The sequence below is a fragment of the Cyprinus carpio genome, chromosome B12, assembly GCF_018340385.1.
Source record: "Cyprinus carpio isolate SPL01 chromosome B12, ASM1834038v1, whole genome shotgun sequence".
NCBI lineage: Eukaryota > Metazoa > Chordata > Actinopteri > Cypriniformes > Cyprinidae > Cyprinus > Cyprinus carpio.
Window position 1 is genome coordinate 3,760,483 of NC_056608.1, and position 23,540 is coordinate 3,784,022.

The following is a 23,540-nucleotide window of genomic DNA, read 5'->3' on the forward strand; positions in this document are numbered from 1 at the left end:
TTAACAAGTTACTAGCATATCACTAGTATGTTTCTAGCCCGATTAACAAGTTACTCACACGTTGTTAGCATGTTTCTATGCTAATCCAGCTAAAAAACAGCTAAGACCAGCGTGACAGAGGCCAAAAGCACTTTAAAACCATGTTAAAAGCATGTTTCTAGCCTGATTAGCAAGTTACTATCATGTTGTTAGCATGTTTCTATGCTAATCCAGCTAAAACCAGCTAAAACCAGTTGATTCAGTAAAGAAAAAAGCTAAAAACCAGCTAAGACCAGCATGGCAGTTGCCAAAACCACTTAAAAACCATCTTGGGAGACCAGCCAAAGCAACCAATCATCTTAGGCTGGTTTTAGCTGTATTTTCAGTCGGGAGTTTCTAAGCTTTGCTATTGCAGTAGACAGCTTAAATACACCTTAAAGGGATAGTTCACTTTGAAATTAAATTTTGGTATGTTTTAGCTTACCTCAAGGGCATCCAAGATGTAGGTGTCTTTGTCTCCGCAGTAGTTTCAATTTTGATATTTTAGGTCAAAACGTTCTTGTCTGTCAGTCATAAAATGCAGGTCTATGGTCACCACCTCAAAGAGCATGCAAACAGAAGTCCAAATTAAACAATTCCCCATCGTAAGTACACACTGATGGCCTAAGACACAAACGAGCGTGCACGCGCATCACACAGTTAAACGCAGCGCTTGCAGTTAAACCTTCGGTGGTTTATTATAAGCCTTTTATTGATCTTTTTTTCCACAGTTGGCACCAAGAACGAACATAGAAGCGTTGTCTGATTAACAAGCAGCTAACAGATGCAAAAACGCCGAATGGAGAAGGTCGTCAACGGAATTAAACCGCAATTTCCAAAGTAAAAGTGCAAGTTTTACACTGAAATTATTAACTGCACCAACTTTATCATCTCGCAATGCTCTTCCCATAAAACCTGCTTTTCATTGTCATTTAAATTGATATTTAATCACATTTAGTTTGTTAAACTAGGATGAATATAGTTAGAATTTAGTTCTCGTAAAATAATATGTATTATTAATAATAATATCTAAGGTATTATTATTATCACGCAATATTTATTGTACGATCAGTATTTATTATTTAACAGTGCCTTTGCATCTTGACCTACAGACTGTGTGTGCAAAAAACATTTGACTGTAGCTTCAACAGAACAGGTTTAATGGGGGGAGTGTGATTTTCACAGCACTAATATTGCACCTGTGGAAAAATACTCCCCCCACTAATACAGGTTAAAAAGGTCACAGTGAAACCAAATTTATGCTGATGTCACATCTTGCCCTACAGACTGTGTGTGCAAAAACATTTGACTGTAGTATGGCAAGCCGAATTGACTTTTATTCATTCGCAGGATATTTATTCTTGATATCAACAATTCAATTTTCACTAGTTAAAATGTTAATTCTTGATATCAGGAATTAGATTTCCACTAGTAACAATTGCTATTTTTGATATCAAAAATTACATTTCTACTAGTAACAATGCTAATTCTTGATATCAGGAATTATGTTTCTACTAGTAACAATTGCTATTTTTGATATCAACAATTAGATTTCCACTAGTAACAATGCTAATTCTTGATATCAGGAATTAGATTTCTACTAGTTAAAATGTTAATTCTTGATATCAATAATTTTTAACCTGGGAATGGCAATAGGCAAGCCGTATTGACTTTTATTCATTCGCAGGATATGTATTCTTGATATAAACAATTCAATTTTCACTAGTTAAAATGTTTATTCTTGATATCAGGAATTAGATTTCTACTAGTAACAATTGCTATTTTTGATATCAACAATTAGATTTCCACTAGTAACAATGTTAATTCTTGATATCAGCAATTCAGTTTTAACTAGTAACAATTGCTATTTTTGATATCAACAATTAGATTTCCACTAGTAACAATGCTAATTCTTGATATCAGCAATTCAGTTTTAACTAGTAACAATTGCTATTTTTGATATCAGCAATTGTATTTTCACTAGTTAAATGTCACCATAGGCTGCCATTCAAATTTAATTGTTGATATCAAGAATTGCTTTCTTACTAGTAACAACCTTTATTTTTGATATCAGTAATCACGTGGTTACTAGTACAGACGTCGATTCTTGATATCAACAATTCAGTTCTTGATATCAACAATTTAATTCTTGATATCAACAATTTAATTGTCACTAGTGACAATGTTCATTTCTGATATCATGAATGTGATTGTTACTAGTAAGAAACTAATTTTAGATATCAGAAATTATATTGATATCAGAAATGCATTTTCAGATATCAGAAATAACAATTGTAACATGTTGAAATACATTTACTGATATCAAGAATTAACATTTCAACTAGTAACAACTAAATTGTTGATATCAAGAATTCACATTTTTACTAGTAACAAAGTAATTGTTGATATCATCAAAGGCAGTTGATATCTGAAATTGTCCTTGCAACTAGTGACAAATAGAATTACTGATATCTTAAATAACATTTTTAACTAGTAACAATACTTTTACAGATATGTAGAAATGCCATTTTAACATGTAAGAATAGCTATGGTAATTAGATCATGAATATTAATGAGAATTTCAGACACTCCTTTTAGCGTCAGCATTGGCCAAAGATGGCGGAAGAACATCCATGCGCAGAAACGGCTCTTCTTTTATTTATTTGCTTTGTCATTGAAACGTGAAAATTATGTTATGGCTGGATTCATTTTTCTTTATTTTTTGTTAATTGTAAAAAACAAAACAAAAGGAAGTTTATGCTGTTTCTTTTTATTGGCCACCAAGTCCTTCGGCTAATTAAAGGAAAAATGAACAAGGCATTAATTTAGTTTTAAAAATAACTTCATGTCGTTTTTTCAGGTGTTTATTTTTGGTTTTATTACACTTTCTTTTAATACATCAAATAAAAAAATACAACTAAAAGGTTAAAAATATAACAGATAATAATGCATCATACAAACGCTTTACTGGACTTTTTTTTTTGGTAATATCGTTGTCTAAATGAAAGAGTCGTGTCCTAATAGGAATTATTTTTATATAACATGTTGTCCAGTTCTTGAAGCATCGGTGGACAAGATGAATGATAAAGTAAATTTACACTGTTATACAAGCTGTACTCTCACTACTTTACATTGTAGCAAAGTGTCATTTCTTCAGTGTTGTCACATGAAAAGGTTTAATAAAATATTTACAAAAAATGTGAGGGGTGTTCTCACTTCTGTGAGATACTGTATATTTAATCAAGTTTGTTTTATTGCAGTAAATGATCTACAAGCATTTCACATATTTCTATGCACACTAATAATATTATACTGTCGCTACACTACGGTTATACACATTTATTGCATTTATTTTCAATAAATAAATAATCCTTATAGCGTGGCTCCCTCTAGTGGATAAACTTAATATCACAGCCTTCATCTTCCAGTTGAAATGGCTGATTAGTTAAGAATTTGATTTTGGCAGGGGCTGTTTGAATACAATGAATTCTGTTTACACTAAGTGAAAATAGCATATTTTATTAGCAATAGATTCTATTTACACTATTTAATAATATGAGCATTTTCTTCCAGTAATAGTAATTTGATGCTGTTTGTGCTACTTAGTGCAAATAGTGACCAACATCTGCACCTCATTATTGTAGTAGGCCACATTATAAAACAGTATAGGCTACAATAATAACATATTGAGTGTAAATGATCATTTTTATTTAAAAATTATTAAATGGATGCCGCTCCTACAACTAGCCCTATCCCTACACAATATCCACGTTATTTTTCACATTTCGATAATATCATTCAGTTTTATAGAAAATATATGCCTTTCCCGTGATACGGGATGTGAAAATGGTGAAGAAAGAGCTCGGCAGAAGGCGGAATCGAACCCGGGTCCGTCGCGTCAAAAGCAACTGTTGAGTACTCTACCATCTGCGCCACAGAATCCGACAAACAGTAAGAATCTGTTTGTATTGTTGGGTAACACTACCACACGTTGGTAGGTGGAGTTAACTAGCCTCTGCCAAAATGAAAACAAAATAATTATTAAAAAATAGCCTGCAGGAGCGTTTTATTTTCATGAGAGGGCAATCGAACGTGCCCATTCTCTTTTGGGCTCTGTATCTTGTCGTCTATCCGCCATAAACATTCATAAAGGGTTGCACTCGTCATTAAATTATGCGCATATCCAAAAAGGAATTCATTACTATGCACATATCCAAAAAGGAATTCAAGATATCTAAAATAACATTTTTTACTAGTTAAAATGTAATTTTAACGTGTAAGAATTAAGTTACTGATATCAAGAAGTATGTGTATCACTAGTTGTAATTTCATTTTTGATATGATAAACGCATTTCTGCGAGTGATGACGTCATTTTTGATATCAAGAATACGTGTTGTTACTAGTGGAAATATAATTGTTGATATCAAGAACAAAATTTTAAATGTTAAGAATTGAATTGTTGATATCAATAATTAAATTGTTTATATCAAGAATAGACGTCTGTACTAGTAACCACGTGATTACTGATATCAAAAATAAAGGTTGTTACTAGTCGTGGCCTAATGGTTAGAGAGTCGGACTCCCAATCGAAGGGTTGTGAGTTCGAGTCTCGGGCCGGCAGGAATTGTGGGTGGGGGGAGTGCATGTACAGTTCTCTCTCCACGTTGAATACCATGACTTAGGTGCCCTTGAGCAAGGCATCGAAACCCCAACTGCTCCCCGGGCGCCGCAGCATAAAAATGGCTGCCCACTGCTCCGGGTGTGTGTGTTCACAGTGTGTGTGTGTTCACTGCTCTGTGTGTGTGCACTTCGGATGGGTTAAATGCAGAGCACGAATTCTGAGTATGGGTCACCATACTTGGCTGAATGTCACGTCACTTTCACTAATAAGAAAGCAATTCTTGATATCAACAATTGATTTTGAATGGCAGCCTATGGTGACATTTAACTAGTGAAAATACAATTGCTGATATCAAAAATAGCAATTGTTACTAGTAGAAACATAATTCCTGATATCAAGAATTAACGTCGTTACTAGTAGAAATGTAATTGTTGATATCAAAAATAGCAATTGTTACTAGTAAAAATCTAATTCCTGATATCAAGAATTAACATTTTAACTAGTGAAAATTGAATTGTTGATATCAAGAATTAACATTGTTACTAGTGACAATTAAATTGTTGATATCAAGAATTAAATTGTTGATATCAAGAATTGAATTGTTGATATCAAGAATCGATGTCTGTACTAGTAACCACGTGATTACTGATATCAAAAATAAAGGTTGTTACTAGTAAGAAAGTAATTCTTGATATCAACAATTAAATTTGAATGGCAGCCATTTAACTAGTGAAATGGTGACTTTTTTTTTGTCATTTAACTTTTTTAACTTTTTTTTGCCATTTAACTAGTGAAATGGTGACATTTAATGGTGACATTTAACTAGTGAAAATACAATTGTTGATATCAAAAATAGCAATTGTTACTAGTCGAAATATAATTCCTGATATCAAGAATCAACATTTTAACTAGTGAAAATTGAATTGTTGATATTGTGGCAGATTAGTCAGATCCTCCCTGTAGTGACGTCATGTTATTGGTAGCCTATCTTCCCGCAGGGAGGTGTGTATAAATGGCTGTTTGGTGCGGGCCGGATGTGCGTCATCTGTTCTGTGCCTGCGCTCTTCCTGTTTACCGGCATTTCAACAGAGGTCTGTGGTTAAAACACAGCCGTTTGGGCATTTTAACACCGCTTGTGTCATTTTGTGGGGCTTTGCGTACACTGGAGAGTCTATTGTAAACAACCGTTACGTGCGGTCTGGCTCGTTACACTGCCTAGTCCCAGGTACGTAAGATTTAGTATATTGCCAGAGGTTTTAGGTGATGTGGTGTGGGGGGGTCAGCTATGTTTATCTTTACCGCAGCATTCCCGTGTGTTTACCGTTTGAGTGGGGACATCCAATATATGCTGTTTGGCATCTACTTCATTTCTATCCCGTGGATACTGACGTCAGCTCTGCTTTCTGGTGTGGCAAACGGCTGCGTTATTTGGTATGTGTGTTTATATTTCCGATTGCTGTTCATAAACTATAACTAGTTTACTAATCGTCTTCTTATCTGTTAGGGGCTAAGACTGTGCGTGCTGCATTTCCCTACTACATATAGAAGCACGCTGCTGTTTTGTTCCTGCTGGATTTGCTTTCGTTTCTTTTCTGTACATTTTTGTTGTGTGTTTTCATCATTTTGTCCTTGGGTGATTTAGCGCGGCCCGATTTTGGAGTTGTTGGTTAAAACCTGCTCCTACTGTGACTGTATTTTAAAGATCTTTTCCTCGTACGTTGGGAAATAACGAGTTCAAGGGCCGCGCTCATTCAGATATTATTTCTTCATTTTCCCTTTGTGGTGTTTCTCATTTTGGACTGGTTCAGAATGCTGAGATTTTCTCTTGGACATTGTTGTCTTTAAATTTATTTTCCTTTTCCTTTTGTGGTATTATCTAGCTGTTTAAGCTAGAATTTATTTCTTTTCTTTATGTTGGAAGGGTTTCTTTTGCTCCCCTGCATTTAATAAGTTTTTATTGATTAATTTCTATTGATTTGATTTATTCTGTTTTGTATTACAATTACAGGAGCTGTGTGTCCGACGGCAGTGAGGCTTTCCTTCACCGTGTGCTGTGTTATGCTGTGTGAGCACCACTGATAAAATCACGGGTATTGGAGTGAGTGTGTGTGTGTGCACTTAGTGTGATTCTCCTCTTTTGCTCCCTCTCTTAGCCCATTTGATGCCAATAGGCTACAGCTCCGAAGTAAATGTGAATCCTTATTGTGGATTGTGATTTCCAGCTTAGTAATTGGCTGGGTGACTATTATTCCTGCATTTTAAACTTTTGTACTAATAAACAAACTCTATTTTGCTACCCACGTCTCTTGCTCATTTTATTCAGTGGAATGAACCTGGGTTCCTTATAACATTTTAAGTGAACTGTGATTCCCTGGTATAGTCCCAGGGTGGCGTAGTCTATTGTATATCTCTTGAGTGTTGAATATTGCTGCAAAAAGACCACTTCGCCACATTTTGGCGTAGTCGGCAGGGTCCACTAAATTGAACAGAGACGTGGGTGAAGATTTCTTTGCCAGCTGGTATTGCCATTATTTGCTTTTCTTTTTATTTCACAGGAACAAGACAGCAGCGTAGACTCTTTGAAGGGTCTCTTTGGCTACCTCCCCTGATTGTGTTTCAGGTCCAAATTTTCTTTCTGCCCCCGCCTTGCTTGGTGGTAAGTGTTTTACTAAAAGTTAGCTATGGCAGAAGAATTACAAGAACTTCAGGATCTTGTGGCCCAATTAAGAGCTGATAATGAGAGACTTAGACAAGAACAGACTCAAATTGTTATTCCAGGTCCCAGTACAGCTCCTATTTCTACCACCTTACCCTCTGGTGCACAGCAATCTGCTGGTGCAAGTGCCCCATCTACTGAGCGATTTGTGTTTGTTCCCCGAGATAGGAAGTGCCCAAAATTTTAGCGGGAGACCCGGGTATTACCATAAATGAATGGGTAGAGGAGGCACAAGCCTGTATGCGGGTTCGCCATTTGTCTAGAGCTGATCAAGCATTCTTTCTTTTTGATCATTTAGAGGGAGAAGCTCGGGATGAGATCAGGTATCGGTCTGAGACAGAGAGGGGGGATCCAGATAAGATAATTCGGGCCCTTATAGGAATTGTATGGGTGTTCTTTGTCATATGTAGCATTGCAACAGGCATTTTTTTCCAGGAGGCAGCAGGAAGGAGAAACACTTTTTAGAGTTCTCTATTGCATTGATGGGCCTCTTGGAGGGGGTAAAACAGCAGTCGCCGCATGCCATACCAAATGCAGAAGCTTTATTGCGTGACCAGTTTGTCGAGCACGTGCTCGATATTGGTCTTCGTCGGGAACTAAAACAATTAGTCTGCCGTGACCCTACCTCTTCCCTCTTAGATGTTCGTAGCGAGGCAATGCGCTGGGAGCGGGAGGGAATGCCTGGGGGTGCGAGAGGGGCGAAGTCAGTCTGTACCAGTGGCCTATGGGGCCCAGTATGCCATACAGGGGGAGAGTCGCAGGTAGTTCGGTTGAGCTCCCCTCCCAAGTCGGAGCTAGCAGAGTTACGGGAAATGTTGAAGTCACAACAAGAACAGTTAAACCAACTTACCCAAGGGTTGGCTCGCTTGCAGGTCCCTAATTCATATAGCCGGTCCCCACGTCACAGTAATATAGTATGTCGGAGGTGCCAACGGTCTGGCCATTTTGCCCGAGAGTGTGATGGAGAACGTGTTCTCCCTCACGCTCCAGCAGTGGGTACATCTTCGACTGGGTCTAGGCAGTTTCGATCTTCACAGCCGTCGGAAAAACTAATCCCCACCGGGCTGCGGAGTCACAGCGCGGATGGGGAGTCATTTGACTCAAATGTTGTAAACCGTCTAAATTCTGTCTCTCGTTTGGTGTCCTCCTGTCCTCATCTTAATGTGCTCATCGGTGGTGTTCAAGTGCCATGTTTAGTGGATACCGGTTCCATGGTGTCCACGATCACCGAGAGTTGCTTTCACCAGTATTTTGAACCATGGGGGCAGGAGCGTCTTAGGTCGTGTCAATGGTTGCAACTTACCGCTGCGAATGGTCTTGCGATTCCTTATATCGGGTATATGGAGCTCGATGTCGAACTTTGTGGTAAAGTAGTACCGGAGTGTGGAGTGCTGGTTGTCCGAGATCCTCCTGGTGGCGCCGGTGGACATGTCCCGGGTGTTTTGGGGATGAATGTCCTTGGCCGGTGCTACCAGGAACTTTTTGGACAACATGGTACATCCCTTTTTGACTTACCGGTGGTGTCACAGGCCCCTAGCTCCGTCACAAAGGCATTACAACATTGTAGTAAGGTTAGTGTCCAGACCTCTGTTGGTCGTGTTGGGGGGGGTTAGGGTGCGGGGGCGGGGCGTGTGTCACATTCCAGGTGGTACCATGAAGCTGGTAGCGGCAACCTGCTCAGAACATTATGCTTCCGGTCCCGTGCTGTTTGAGCCTCCAGATTCAGGCTTACCTGCTGGTTTGTTGGCCTCCCCCGCACTGGTTCAAGTGACCCGGGGGCACGGTGTATATATCCCGGTTGTGAATGTGGGTACCACTGAGGTGATTCTTTACCCCAGGACGTCTTTGGGCACATTGAGTGGTGTCTTTGTCATTAGTTTGCCAGAAGGTATTACTGAAGTAAGGTCCTTAACTGCTACTGTAGGCTCCCATAGTTCCTTGGCCCCCTCTACTGTGGAGGACCAGATTGATGCCATAGATTTGTCAGTTTTGGCTGGGGAAGAGCAAAGCCGGGTCCGGGCTTTGCTTCACAAGTACAAATTTGTGTTTTCAGCCCATGAGGGTGATCTGGGGTGCACTAACCTCTTGTCCCATGATATTCCGCTTCTGGACGATACCCCTTTCAGGCAACGGTACAGGCGTATACCACCTTCGGAATATGAGGTAGTAAAGTCCCACATTAATCAACTTCTTGAGGCACAGGTTATCAGGGAAAGCTGCAGCCCCCTATGCGTCTCCCATTGTTTTAGTTAAGAAAAAAGACGGTAGTCTACGAATGTGCGTAGACTATCGTCAACTTAATTCTAAAAACTAGGAAGGATGCCTTCCCTTTGCCCCGTATTGAGGAGTCCCTTGATGCCCTGACTGGTGCCCGCTGGTTCTCCACTATGGATTTAGCCAGCGGGTACAATCAGGTACCTGTCACTGAAGTTGACCGGCCTAAGACTGCTTTCTGTACCCCATTTGGCCTATTCGAGTGGAACAGGATGCCATTTGGTCTCTGTAACGCTCCCAGTACCTTCCAACGTCTGATGGAGAGGTTGTTTGGTGACCAACAATGCCAATCTTTGCTCTTGTATCTAGATGACATTGTGGTGTTCTCTTCCTCGGTGGCTCAACATCTGGAGCGTCTGGAAGTGGTCTTGGGTCGGTTAGGGGCTGAAGGACTAAAAGCCAAGTTAGGAAAGTGTGCCTTCTTTCAACGTGAGGTAAAGTATTTAGGGCATGTGGTGTGTCGTCTCAAGGTGTGTCCACAGACCCAAGTAAAATTGAAGTGGTAGCTCAGTGGCGCACTCCTACAAGTCTGTCCGAGTTGCGTTCGTTCCTGGGTTTTGCCAGTTATTACCGCCGTTTTGTGGAGGGGTTTGCCAGGTTGGCGGCCCCTCTGCATAAATTGGTGGCCGAACTGGCAGGTGGCAAGACAAAGAAACGTAGAGATGTGAGTTTTAACGGTTCCTGGGGTGAGAATTGTCAGGATAGTTTTGAAGCATTAAAGAGGAAACTCACCTCTGCCCCTGTGCTTGCCTACGCAGATTTTACTTTGCCATTTATTCTGGAGGTTGACGCTAGTTTCAGTGGTCTTGGGGCAGTTCTTTCCCAAGAACAGGGAGGAACCGTGCGGCCAATTGCATATGCCAGCCGCAGTCTTAGGCCCACTGAGCGCAATATGAACAACTATAGCTCTATGAAATTAGAGTTTTTGGCGCTCAAGTGGGCCATGGCTGAAAAATTCCGTGAATATTTGTTGGGGCACAAATGTGTTGTTTTCACCGACAACAATCCCCTTAGCCATCTATCATCGGCAAAGCTTGGGCCGACTGAACAGCGTTGGGCAGCACAACTTGCAGCTTTTGATTTTGAGGTGAGGTATCGATCAGGCAGATGTAATAGAAACGCAGATGCTCTGTCGAGGCAGCACCCACTCGACTCTAGCATGTTAGGGCACTTGCTTCCAAGCACTGCAGTTCATCGTGCTGTACAGCAGGGGGCTGGTACGCAGGTAGCTGTTCAAGCCACTCAAGCGGTGATCACAGCCCTGCCCAGTTATACCACTGCAGAATTGAGCTCTTTGCAACAGGCAGACCCTGTGATTAATGAAATTTTGCCCTTTTGGAAACGAAGGTGTTCCCTAGAGCGGAAAGAACGCAAACGGTTGTCTAGGCTGGGATTGATCCTGCTTCGTCAGTGGGATCGGTTCATTGAGAGAGAGGGTGTATTGTATCGACGAGTGTTCCGCTCTGATGGGGGTGAGGAGTGTTTTCAATTGATTTTACCCACTACCTTAAAATCTGAGGTTTTGAGGCAGCTTCATCAGGAGCATGGGCACCAGGGGAATGAGCGTACCACTGAGTTGGTACAGCAGCGGTGCTATTGGCCTGGAATGTCCTCAGAAGTGGCACGATGGTGCCAGGAGTGTGAAAGGTGCCAAGTTGCTAAGCATGGGGGTCCCACTGCCCGTAGTTTTATGGGCCATTTGTTGGCATCAAGACCTAACGAGATCGTAGCCATTGACTTTACTGTGCTTGAACCTTCTCGTTCAGGAGTTGAAAATGTCATCGTGATGACTGATGTCTTCACGAAGTACACCATGGCTATCCCCACACGGGACCAACGGGCGGAGACTGTGGCCCAGGTTCTTGTGGCCGAGTGGTTTTACAAGTTTGGGGTCCCTGGTCGGATTCATTCCGATCAGGGCCGTAACTTTGAATCCTCTCTCATCCAGCAGCTCTGTCAGTTGTACAAGGTCGAGAAGTCTCGCACTACTCCTTACCATCCGGCTGGTAAGTGGCCAATGCGAGCGCTTCAATAGGACGTTGCATAATCTCCTCCGTACATTGCCTGTTTCTCGGAAGAGGGACTGGGTGTCTTGCCTTCCACAAGTACTTTTCTGTTATAACACCACCCCGCATCAGACCACTGGTGAGTCTCCCATACTTCCTAATGTTTGGGCAAGAACCACGGCTCCCAGTTGACTTTTTGTTGGGCAGAGTCCAGGAGGTGGGGGTAGGTAATGTTCATGAGTGGGTTGTGGAACATCAAACTAGGCTCCATGTGGCCTTTGAAGGGGCACGTGATCGGCTAAGGGTGGCCGCGGAGAGACGTAAAACACATCATGATCAGAATGTGCGGTGTGTGTCACTTGAGGAGGGCCAGTTGGTTTACCTCCGTGAGTGTGGCATGAGAGGTCGCCATAAGATCCAAGACTTGTGGAGCCCAGTTGTGTATAAAGTAGTGAAGGCACCTGTTGAAGGGGGTTCAGTATATACAATTGCACCGGTTGATGAGTTGGGTAAGGTAAGGCATGTTCATCGCTCTTTGTTGAAGGCTAAGATTTTAGGGGACCGTCCAGTTTCGAGCTCTCAGGATAGGCCTTTGGTGGAGGGGGCGCTGCCTTTAGAGGATGAGCCAGACGAGGGCGATTTGCTACTGTTCGTCCCTGAAACCCCCCAGGCTCAGAGTCCGGCTGTTAGTAATTTAGTCCCTGCAGCTGTCCAAGCTCCCTTGGATATCTTGGACCCTTGCCCCCCTGTGACGGTACCTGGGGATACCAGTAGCCCAAGGACAACACCGTTCTGGAGAAATGGGTCTCGCTCCGGGATCTGTTACTGTGTCTGTAGGCCCACCAGGCACTGAGGTAATGGCTTTGCGGAGATCAACGAGACCCAGAGCAGGCCAGCACTCCAATGTCCATCACCTGCCCACGGTCAGTGGAGGTGCCTGGTGAGGCTGTGCCCCTAAGTGGGTCTGTCTCTAGTGGGATCTCTGTCATTTACAGGCCTTGGAATTGATAAGTAGGGTTGCCGTATTCTATCGTCGGGGCGACGATACAAAAAGTAGGGGTAGATTGTGGCAGATTAGTCAGATCCTCCCTGTAGTGACGTCATGTTATTGGTAGCCTATCTTCCCGCAGGGAGGTGTGTATAAATGGCTGTTTGGTGCGGGCCGGATGTGCGTCATCTGTTCTGTGCCTGCGCTCTTCCTGTTTACCGGCATTCAACAGAGGTCTGTGGTTAAAACACAGCCGTTTGGGCATTTTAACACCGCTTGTGTCATTTTGTGGGGCTTTGCGTACACTGGAGAGTCTATTGTAAACAACCGTTACGTGCGGTCTGGCTCGTTACACTGCCTAGTCCCAGGTACGTAAGATTTAGTATATTGCCAGAGGTTTTAGGTGATGTGGTGTGGGGGTCAGCTATGTTTATCTTTACCGCAGCATTCCCGTGTGTTTACCGTTTGAGTGGGGACATCCAATATATGCTGTTTGGCATCTACTTCATTTCTATCCCGTGGATACTGACGTCAGCTCTGCTTTCTGGTGTGGCAAACGGCTGCGTTATTTGGTATGTGTGTTTATATTTCCGATTGCTGTTCATAAACTATAACTAGTTTACTAATCGTCTTCTTATCTGTTAGGGGCTAAGAGTGTGCGTGCTGCATTTCCCTACTACATATAGAAGCACGCTGCTGTTTTGTTCCTGCTGGATTTGCTTTCGTTTCTTTTCTGTATATTTTTGTTGTGTGTTTTCATCATTTTGTCCTGGGTGATTTAGCGCGGCCCGATTTTGGAGTTGTTGGTTAAAACCTGCTCCTACTGTGACTGTATTTTAAAGATCTTTTCCTCGTACGTTGGGAAATAACGAGTTCAAGGGCCGCGCTCATTCAGATATTATTTCTTCATTTTCCCTTTGTGGTGTTTCTCATTTTGGACTGGTTCAGAATGCTGAGATTTTCTCTTGGACATTGTTGTCTTTAAATTTATTTTCCTTTTCCTTTTGTGGTATTATCTAGCTGTTTAAGCTAGAATTTATTTCTTTTCTTTATGTTGGAAGGGTTTCTTTTGCTCCCCTGCATTTAATAAGTTTTTATTGATTAATTTCTATTGATTTGATTTATTCTGTTTTGTATTACAATTACAGGAGCTGTGTGTCCGACGGCAGTGAGGCTTTCCTTCACCGTGTGCTGTGTTATGCTGTGTGAGCACCACTGATAAAATCACGGGTATTGGAGTGAGTGTGTGTGTGTGTGTGTGTGTGCACTTAGTGTGATTCTCCTCTTTTGCTCCCTCTCTTAGCCCATTTGATGCCAATAGGCTACAGCTCCGAAGTAAATGTGAATCCTTATTGTGGATTGTGATTTCCAGCTTAGTAATTGGCTGGGTGACTATTATTCCTGCATTTTAAACTTTTGTACTAATAAACAAACTCTATTTTGCTACCCACGTCTCTTGCTCATTTTATTCAGTGGAATGAACCTGGGTTCCTTATAACATTTTAAGTGAACTGTGATTCCCTGGTATAGTCCCAGGGTGGCGTAGTCTATTGTATATCTCTTGAGTGTTGAATATTGCTGCAAAAAGACCACTTTGCCACAACATCAAGAATTAACATTTTTACTAGTAACAAAGTAATTATTGATATCTGAAATTGTCCTTGCAACTAGTGAAAATAGAATTACTGATATCTTAAATAACATTTTAACTAGTAAAAATACTTTTACAGATATGTAGAAATGCCATTTTTACACGTAAGAATAGCTATGGTAATTAGATCATGAATATTAATGAGATTTTCCCACAGCATAAACAAAACATAACAAAAGAACATCCATGTGCAGAAACGGCTCCTCCTTTATTTATTTGTTTTGTCAGTGAAACTGAAAATTATATTATGGCTGGATTCATTTCTTTAATTTTTTTTTTAATTGTAAAAAAGTACATTTATGCTGTTTCTTTTTATTGGCCACCAAGCCCTTCAGATAATTAAAGGAAAAGTGAACAAGGCATTCATTTAGTTTTAAAAATAACTTCATGCCGTTTTTTCAGGTGTTTCTTTTTGGGTTTATTACACTTTCTTCTAATACATCAAAAAAAAAAAAAAAAACAATACAACCAAAAGGAAAAATATAACGGATAATAATGCATCATACAAACATTTTACTGGACTTTTTTTTTTTTTTATAATATCGTTGTCTACATGAATGAGTCGTGTCCTAATAGGCATTATTTTTATGTTGTCCAGTTCTTGAAGCATCGGTGGACAAGATGAATGATAAAGTCTATCGAACCTCTTTCTCATGTCTGTCTCAGCCATTTCAGTGGGCTTGGATTTCACCAGAGTGTCACAGGTTGCCATTGGAGTCCTCTTCCAGATGTTAGAGACCTTGCGCTCCTCCATCTTCCATTTGAGGATGCCCATGCTTGACCAATCCATCACCTTTCCCCTCAGCTTCTTCTGCAAGGCAGTGGTCATCTTGAAGGTGTGTTTGGGGTTGTTATCATGTTGGAATACTTCCCTGGCTGCGGCCCAGTCTCCGAAGGGAGGGGATCATGCTCTGCTTCAGTATGTCACAGTACATGTTGGCATTCATGGTTCCCTCAATGAACCTGATCTCCCCAGTGCCAGCAGCACTCATGCAGCCCCATGACTCTCCCACCACCATGCTTGACTGTAGACAAGACACATTGTCTTTGTTCTCCTCACCTGGTTGCCGCCACACGCTTGACACCATCTAAACCAAATAAGGATTATCTTGGTCTCATCAGACCACAGGACATGGTTCCAGTAATCTATGTCCTTCTTGTCTTCAGCAAACTGTTTTGCGGGCTTTCTTGTGCATCATCTTTAGAAGAGGTTTCCTTCTGGGACGACAGCCATGCAGACCAATTTGACAGGCTGACCCCCCACCCCTTCAACCTCTGCAGCAATGCTGGCAGCACTCATACCTCTATTTCCCAAACACACCCTTTGGATATGAAGCTGAGCACGTGCACTCAACCTCTTTGGCCGACCATGGCGAGGCCTGTTAAACCACCGTGCTGCAGCTCAGTTTCAGAGTCTTGGTAATCTTCTTATAGCCTACGCCATCTTTACGAAGAGCAACAATTCTTTTTTTCAGATCCTCAGAGAGTTTTTGCCATGAGGTGCCGTGTTGAACTTCCAGTGACCAGTATGAGACAGTGAGAGTGATAACACCAAATTTAACACACCTGCTCCCCATTCACACCTGAGACCTTGTAACAATAATGAGTCACATGACACCGGGGAGAGAAAATGGCTAATTGGGCCCAATTTGGACATTTTCACTTAGGGATGTACTCACTTTTGTGGCCAGCACTTTAGACATTAATGGCTAAGTGTTGAGTTATTTTGGAGGGGCAGTAAATTTACACTGTTATACAAGCTGTACACTCACTACTTTACATTGTAGCAAAGTGTCATTTCTTCAGTGTTGTCACATGAAAAGGTATAATAAAATATTTACAAAAATGTGAGGGGTGTTCTCACTTCTGTGAGATACTGTATATTTAATCAAGTTTGATTGTATATTGCAGTAAATGATCTACAAGCATTTCACATATTTCTATACACACTAATAATATTATACTACTGTCGCTACACTACGGTTATACACATTTATTGCATTTATTTTCAATAAATAAATCCTTATAGCGTGGCTCCCTCTAGTGGATAAACTTAATACCACAGCCTTCATCTTCCAGTTGAAATGGCTGATTAGTTAAGAATTTGATTTTGGCAGGGGCTGTTTTGAATACAATGAATTCTGTTTACACTAAGTGAAAATAGCATATTTTATTAGCAATATATTCTATTTACACTATTTAATAATATGAGTATTTTCTTCCAGTAATAGTAATTTGATGCTGTTCGTATTACTTAGTGCAAATAGTGACCAATATCTGCACCTCATTATTGTATAGGCCGCATTATAAAACAGTATAGGCTACAATAATAACATATTGAGTGTAAATTATCATTTTTATTTAAAAATTATTAAATGGACGCCGCCGCTACAACTAGCCCTAACCCTACACAATATCCACGTTATTTTTCACTTTTCGATAATTTCGTTCAGTTTTATAGAAAATATATGCCTTTCCCGTGATACGGGATGTGAAAACGGTGAAGAAACAGCTCGGTAGAAGGCGGAATCGAACCCGGGTCCGTCGCGTCAAAAAACAACCGTTTAAAGTCCAACCATCTGCGCCACAGCATTTGGTATAACATCAAGGTCTTTTTGTATTGTTGAGTAACACTACCACACGTTGGTAGGCGGAGTTAAATAGCCTTTGACAAAAAAAACATTCATAAAGGGTTGCACTCGTCATTAAATTATGCACATATCCAAAAAGGAATTCATTACTATGCACATATCCAAAAAGGAATTAATGATATCTTAAATAACAATTTTTTACTAGTGAAAATGTAATTTTAACATGTAAGAATTAAGTTACTGATATCAAGAAGTATGTGTATTACTAGTTGTAATTTCAATTTTGATATGATAAACGCATTTCTGCGAGTGATGACGTCATTTTTGATATCAAGAATACGTGTCGTTACTAGTGACAATTAAAATGTATATATCAAAAATTTAATTCTTGATATCAAGAATTAAATTGTTGAAATCAACAATTAAATTGTTGATATCAACAATTCATATGTTTAAATGTTAAAACGGCGCCGAAACTATTACAGATATCAAAAATGCATTTCTTACTAGTTACAATTCTAAATGCACATATCAGCTTTGTATTTCTTACTAGTAGAAATATAATTTTTGATATCAACAATGACATTTTTACTAGTAACAATGTTAATTCTTGATATCAAGAATTCATTGTCACTAGTTGAAGTGTTAATTCTTGATATCAACAATTTAATTGTCACTAGTGATGTTAATGTAATGTTAATTTCTGATATCTGAAAATGTATTTCTGATATCAAAATTTGGGAGGGTAATTTCTGATATCTAAAATGGATTTCTTACTAGTAACAATCATATTCATGATATCAGAAATGAACATTGTCACTAGTGACAATTAAATTGTTGATATCAAGAATTCAATTGTTGATATCAAGAATTAAATTTTTGATATCAAGAATTAAATTGTTGATATCAAGAATTAAATTGTTGATATCAAGAATCGATGTCTGTACTAGTAACCACGTGATTACTGAATCCTATGGTGACATTTAACACTAGTAAGAATAAGTAATTCTTGATATCAACAATTAAATTTGAATGGCAGCCTATGGTGACATTTAACTAGTGAAAATACAATTGCTGATATCAAAAATAGCAATTGTTACTAGTAGAAACATAATTCCTGATATCAAGAATTAACGTCGTTACTAGTAGAAATGTAATTGTTGATATCAAAAATAGCAATTGTTACTAGTAGAAACATAATTCCTGATATCAAGAATCAACATCGTTACTAGTAGAAATGTAATTGTTGATATCAAAAATAGCAATTGTTACTAGTAGAAATCTAATTCCTGATATCAATAATTAACATTTTAACTAGTGAAAATTGAATTGTTGATATCAAGAATACATATCCTGCGAATGAATAAAAGTCAATTCGGCTTGCCATACTGTAGCTTCAACAGGACAGGTTTGGTGGGGGGAGTGTGATTTTCACAACACTAATATTGCACCTGTGGAAATTATACTCCCCCCACTAATACAGTTTAAACATCCCGGAAAAGCGCAAATTAGTACCATTTCTATTAGCCGTCTTACCTACAATCTCTGTTCTGTGTAAACAATGAGTGATGTACACTCACGAGAGATCACTCCGGCACTTGCCCAGACTAAGCCAGAATGCGCACATACGTCACACACCAGGAAGCGCGCGCGCCCTCAGATCACTTGGACGTGGTTGTGTACAGGAGATAAAACCAAAATAAATACTGTTAATTTTCTTACACAAACCGCTCGTTTTGTGTCTTAGGTCATCAATATGTACATACGATGGGGAATTGTTTAATTTGGACTTCTCTTTGCATGCTCTTTGAGGTGGTGACCATAGACCTGCATTTTATGACTGACAGACAAGAATGGTTTGACCTAAAATATCAAAATTGAAACTACTGCGGATACAAAGACACCTAAATCTTGGATGCCCTTGAGGTAAGCTAATATACCAAAATTTAATTTCAAAGTGAACTATCCCTTTAAGTCTTATTGTATAAAGGTTTTCACCACTTCAATGAAAGTCTATGGGATTTTAGGTGGTTTGATAGTCTGGTTTACAAAAACCGTAATCTGGATCAGTTAGAAAATATATAGCAACCCGAGTCAGACCAGTCTGAAGGTCTGATCCGAGTTTGGTGGTTGTAGCTTTAAAATTCTAGGAGGAGATACATTCCAACATTTAGTCTCAGAAGAAGAAGAAGAAGAAGAAGAAGAAGAAGAAGAAGAAGTTTAAATAGGATTTCAGTAAATTGGCTTTTTCAAGCCAACTTAATCAGTAGCTTGATCAGTTGAAATTTAACAAAGTTTTTATTTACTAATAAATTTAGTGCCTTTTCTCACATGGACACTGTTTTTTTGTTTTTATTGATAGATGTTTCTTTAGATTTCTATAACATGGAAGGCTGTTTCCACCACAGAATAATAAAAAAAAGGTAATTGCTCCTTTTTATCTTACAATTCGGACTTTGTTGTGAGAGTCGCAACTACCTTTATTTTATAAGTTTTTTTTTTTTTTCGTGGAAGAAATGGCCTCCATACTATAATAGGGATTTTCTCTGGGTGCATTAAAAAATGTTTTATAGCTTTCTGTTTAATAGAGAGAATTTGTTTGTTTTGCTAAATTTTCTTATTGTATGCAGGTAATTTACATTATATGTCTAAGGAGGGTTGTGTAGCTGAGGTGTCTTTGTGCTTTAACACATACATCAAGCACACAGTTACTGTTAAACTACTAAGTATTAGAATGATCCGTTCTATCTCGTCGCCACCAAAGTTTTCTCAGTCCTCCAGAAGTGTTCACGGCCCTGGGAAGAAAAGGCACAACAGACACAAAATCTGAGTATACCTTCACTTCAAATCTTTATTGTCTTACACTGGGTATATATAAGGATACAATAAGGGTGGTGCAGCCCTTTCAACCAATGAGATATAGATTACATATTTGTTGAGTATGAGCCAAAACAACAAGTTATATAAGGCAAACATATGATCAGGAAATACTGGACATACAAGGAATAATACTGGCAGTGGGACTCTTCAACTTTCAGTAAAGGACAAACTAAACCCAGTAACCTGGTCCTACAGAGGTCCCCCACCATTCTTCACCGACTGAACTCTATGTATCATCTGCACATGCATGTATACATTGACGTAAAGAGATAGAGGACTAGAGAATAGAGAGAGAGAGCACAGATGGGAGGAGGGAGAAAAACAAGGGGAAAGAAAGGGAGGGCAGGAGTAAGATAGGAGATGAGATCACTCACATTCAAACAACAAGACGAAACATCTGGAAGGGAGTGTGCTTTTTCTAACAGTTACCTTAGCCTAAGGCGCCCAAGCGTGATTTTCCTCTCGACTGTGCTTATGCAATGCAAGTTCTTCCTTGATGAAAAAGGGAAGAAAAGCGTTCTTGCTTATGGATTCATTTTGACTGAATCTTGCTGCACATATCATAGAATTATTACAGAGGCAGCTGGTGCTGAGGAGGAATTTGCAGCTTTACTCACAAACTACAATTCCAGTTCATTAATAAGGTGAGAACCTGGCGCATTATAAACTTAAATATACTCAAATAAATTGAAAAGTGTACATACAAGTAGTAACAGAAGATGCTTGTTGTTGTCATGATGACAGTACATAAGAAGTATCACACAAAGATGATGTGGAAGCTCAATAAAACTTTGTTCTGTTTCTGTTCTGGCAGTGGAAACTTACTTCAGACATGCTTCAAAAGTGTTGCAACTATTCTGACAGCGTAACCAGTTTCATTCAGTGTCATCTGCTGATGACTAATATTTACTGTTCAGTGCATTTGGAAGTTATTTCAGTCATGCTTCTGTATTTTTTGTGTAATGCTGTGTGTATTTATGTGTATTCAGTGTGATTGTAAAGATGATTCATATGACAAGCTGTTTTACATTTATTCCTTAAAAGGTACTAATATGTATTTTCATGCTACTAGTTGGGTACAATGGGGCTAAAGGCACACCCTAAGAGAAAATGTGCTTTTCACTGTGCCCGAAGTGTTTGATTGCAGAAAAAATATATACATTTGTATTGAACATTTATGGAGCAACAGATTTTGTGTGGAAAGTCGTTTATTTTGTTTAAAAATTATATAAATGTATGAGGTGGCAAGAGGGCAAAAGGCACACAGTATTTATACAAATACTTCAGCTAAAATAATGTCTAAGGTAATACTTGTTCAAAACAATCACTTTAGGAAAGTTTGTACTATTTTCTGCTTATTTTGATAAATAAAATAGTAATTTTTTGTTCAATTAAAATACTGTCTTAAAAATGTTAATATAAAACATATATTTTAAAATACAGAAACAAAATCATTTTAAAAAGTAGATTCTAAAAAGCATTGAAGGAGATCCCATAATAATTTAAAATAGATTTACAGTAGTAACAACAAATTATATTTTATTTACATTAATGATATGATTAATATCACATTTTAAATATGATGGTTTCATTTCAAACATGGTGATTATCTCTAAGATGAACATTGTTATAAATAAAATGGTTTGTTCAGTTCATTGGTGTTGTAATTATTGCATCAAAACAGAAGTATAACAGTAAATAAATATCTGTTCTGCATATCGGTTATCGGCAGTGTTGGGCAGTAACGAATTACTTAGTAACGCGTTACTGTAATTTGATTACTTTTTTAGTAACGGAGTAATCTAATGCTTTATAATTTTCAAAATAGTAATTAGAGTATAGTTACAAGCCGAGGTCTCTATACTTTACTACCGCGTTACATTGCTGACAGAATGCAATGTTTTATAATCTAGAGATTGTAAATCGGATGTAGCACACGCACTGACAAGTCAAGTGGCAGTGTATTAGAGACCTGCTCCCGTGAGACCCGACGCAACAGCGCTGGACCGGATGGACGAGTGCTGGTGCAAGCGGGTAGACACTCGTGTGTGTGCAGGATGCGGGAGACTAAAATGATTCACGGGACTCCCACAAAATAGAAATATCTAAACATAAAATATCTTAAACAAATAAATTGTTATTCATCTATTGCACAAAAGCATCATGAAGTAATATAAAACATAAACAATTAACAGGTGCGAGCTTATGCAGAGTTATTAGGCTATAGCCCAAAACATGTTTGCTGCGTTGAGCAATGCAGTGCTGAAATTTACATGCTCACGAATCCTCTCATTATAACACACAAATTCCTGACATTATGAAAGATTCGTTATGCATATATGTATTGTGTTATAAGACACAATATGATTTGTGAGATTGTGATGAACTGAGATGTCTTTAGGAGATTATAAATGCAGCATTCTTTGCTGGCATTCTGCCATGCCAAACCATGCACGCAGCAGCCGCTTGTTTAAGTTAGAAATAACAGTGTTCTGTGAATGTTGACGTTTTAATAAATATTTATCGGGAGTGTGTATGCTGGGATTTCATAAATTTCATGGAGAAAAAAGTAACGTAAGTTACTGCAAATAATCGGTATGCAAATAATCGGTATCAGTTATAAAAAAATCAATATAGGTCGATCACTAATTATAATAGTACGTACAAGTAACATGTAACAAGGACACGTTAAAGGGTTAGTTCAGCCAAAAATGAAAATTATATCATTAATGACTCACCCTCATGTCGTTCCAAACCCGTAAGACCTCCTGTTGTTTTTGGAGCAAAATGTAAGATATTTTAGATTTAGTCCGAGAGCTTTCTGTTCCTCCATTGACGTCTGTTACGACTTTATTCAGCATTGTCCAGAAAGGTAATAAAAAAACATCATCAAGTAGTCCATGTGACAATCAGAGGGTCCGTTAGAAAGCAGCGTTTTACGTCAGCAGCATCGTGAACGCACTATAACAAAAATTACGACTTGATTCAGCATTTTCTTCTCTTCCGGGTCTGTTGTGAGTGCGTTCACAACAGTGCGGTGACGCCGCTGACTTACGACGCTGCTGACGTGTTTTCTTTGTTATTTGGCACACCAGAGAACACGTCAGCAGCGTCGTACGTCAACAGTCGCGTTCGCAACAGACCCGGAAGAGAAGAAAATGCTGAATAAAGTCGTAATTTTTGTTATTTTTGGAGCAAAATGTATTTTCAGTGCTTCAGTAAATTCCAACTGACCCTCTGATGTCACATGGACTACTTTGATGATGTTTTTATTACCATTCTGGACGTGGACAGTATACCGTACATACATTTTCAATAGAGGGACAGAAAGCTCTCGGACTAAATCTAAAATATCTTATACTGTGTTCCGAAGATGAACGGAGGTATTACGGGTTTTTGAATGACATGAGGGTGAGTCATTAATGACATAATTTTCATTTTTGGTTGAACTAACGCTTTAAAATAAAGAGTTACCATAGATACTAGTGCTTATTAAATGTTAATGACTACTAGTAGCTGCGTTAGTAGTGTGTGTGTGTGTGTGTGTGTGTGTGTGTGTGTGTGTGCGTGTGTATGTTTATATTAGTACTTATTCATTGGGCATTAGTTCTTATATAAATAATTACTTGTCTTTTATTATTACTAGCATTTTATTATGTACTCGTATTTATTAGCTACTAGTTCTTATTTTTTAGATACTAGTACTTATTGATTTGCTACTAGTACACATTTATTAGATACTAATATTTATTTCAAATGTTACTAGCGTCACAAATGAGACTCCCGCACTGAGT

The 23,540-nt window shown here is 39.1% G+C and overlaps 1 protein-coding gene across 1 annotated transcript in view; it reads left to right on the forward strand.

Annotated features, from left to right (window-relative positions):
- The first annotated feature begins 20,135 nt into the window (after positions 1 to 20,135).
- Positions 20,136 to 23,540, forward strand: part of LOC109055826 (integrin alpha-X-like) — a 36,547-nt gene continuing 33,142 nt past the window's right edge. Inside the window, exon 1 of the mRNA XM_042734928.1 lies at positions 20,136 to 20,390. The gene's annotated coding sequence lies outside the window, so the exon portion shown is untranslated. The remainder of the gene's footprint in view (positions 20,391 to 23,540) is intronic.